At 36.2% G+C, this 1132-nt stretch overlaps 1 non-coding gene across 1 annotated transcript; it reads right to left on the reverse strand.

The window, feature by feature from the left end:
• Positions 1-275: 275 nt before the first annotated feature.
• Positions 276-382, reverse strand: LOC143645307 (U6 spliceosomal RNA). Its single transcript, XR_013157031.1, has one exon. It is a non-coding gene; the product is annotated as a U6 spliceosomal RNA (small nuclear RNA).
• Between the last annotated feature and the right edge of the window lie 750 nt (positions 383-1132).

The following is a 1132-nucleotide window of genomic DNA, read 5'->3' on the forward strand; positions in this document are numbered from 1 at the left end:
CTTGCAATGTTGACATACACTTGTTCTCCCTCATGCAAAAACATTTTTTATTTGTACATTTAATAACCATTGTCCACTCTAGGCATTCCTAATTTATACTGTCTCAGTCTTTATCCTCTTTCCTTCTGATTTCATTTGTTCCCCCAACCCTTACTCACACTCAGCTTCATTCAGCATACATATATTATTGTGCTACAAATCTGTTTTCCTTCAACACCAAATATACACTCTCTATCCTATTTCTATCCCCTGATAACCTGTGTTCTTTTTTTTTTTTTAATGTGGAATGCTTCACGAATTTGTGTGTCATCCTTGTGCAAGGGCCATGCTAATCTTCTCTGTATTGTTCCAATTTTAGTATATGTGCTGCCGAAGTGAGCACATAACCTGTGTTCTTAACTTCAACTCTCAAAGGACACTCATCAATGTTAGTTCATATTAGTGGGACCATGCTGTATTTTTACTTTTGTTTCTGGCTAATCTCACTCAGCATAATGTCCTCAAGTTTCAGCCACATTGCTTCATGCTTCATGACTTCATTCTGTTTTACAGCTGCTTAATATTCCATCATATGCATACACCACAGCTTGTTTAGCCACTTATCCCTTGATGGACATTTGAACTGTTTCCATCTCTTGGTAATCATAAATAATGCTACTATAAACATTGGTGTGCAAATGTCCATTTGTATCCTTGCTTCAGTTCCTCTTAATATATACCTAGTGAGGGATTGCTGGATCAAATAGCAATTCTATACTTAGCTTCCTGAAGAACCACCAAACTGCCAGTCGTACCATTTTACATTTCCACTAACAGTGGATAAGTGTGGCTCTTTCTCCACATCCTCTCCAGCACTGGTCATTTTCTGTTTTTTTTTTATAATCGTCATTATAGTGGGTGTCAAATGATACCTCATTTTGGTTTTAATTTGCATTTTCTAATAGCCAATGAAGTTGAACATCTTTTCCTGTGCCTTTTAGCCATTTGTATTCCCTCTCCTGAGAAGTGTCTGCTCATGTCTTTTGTCCATTTTTTTAATTGGGTTGTCTTTTTATTGCTGAGTTGAAGAATCTTTTTATATATTCTGGATACTAAACACTTATATGGTATGCGGTTTCTAAATATTGTCTCC

The sequence above is a fragment of the Tamandua tetradactyla genome, chromosome 8 (genome assembly GCF_023851605.1).
Source record: "Tamandua tetradactyla isolate mTamTet1 chromosome 8, mTamTet1.pri, whole genome shotgun sequence".
Taxonomy (NCBI): Eukaryota; Metazoa; Chordata; class Mammalia; order Pilosa; family Myrmecophagidae; genus Tamandua; species Tamandua tetradactyla.